Source organism: Otolemur garnettii, unplaced genomic scaffold (assembly GCF_000181295.1).
Source record: "Otolemur garnettii isolate 467f Iridium unplaced genomic scaffold, OtoGar3 scaffold00065, whole genome shotgun sequence".
Classification (NCBI taxonomy): Eukaryota; Metazoa; Chordata; class Mammalia; order Primates; family Galagidae; genus Otolemur; species Otolemur garnettii.
The window spans coordinates 3,610,420-3,610,924 of NW_003852460.1; positions in this window are offsets into that span (position 1 = coordinate 3,610,420).

Here is a 505-nt window from a genome sequence, read left to right on the forward strand (position 1 = left end):
TCTTTTTATTTCTTCCTTTTAACCTACTTGGGGGAAGAAAAAATTCAGTTGCCTTAATCATGAATTTCTTTAGATTAATTAAGTAAATTCTCAGGGTGAAGTGAAAATGGGAAGGATAAAGTATGTCATCATGAAATCTTCTTTTTTTTTATTAAATGACAGCTGTGTATATTAATGCAATCATGGAGTACAGGGTGGTGTTTTCATATACAATTTGAAATATTTTCATCAAGCTGGTTAACTTAGCCTTCATGCCATTTTCTTAGTTAGTGTGTTAAGATGTTTATATTCTACTTTGAGAAAGATTCACTTGTCACGAAACCTTTTAAGGAGGTGCGTGGTGACAACTATCCATTCTTCATCCAGAACCCAGCATCTTCTGTGCCTCCAGTGGCATTTAGACCCACACCTGTCTGGCTTATGCAGAGAAGAACCGGCTTCTCCTTCTAATTGATTTTCTTATGTCATTGATCAATATTTAATCTAGAAGCCAGGCTGAAGGCCA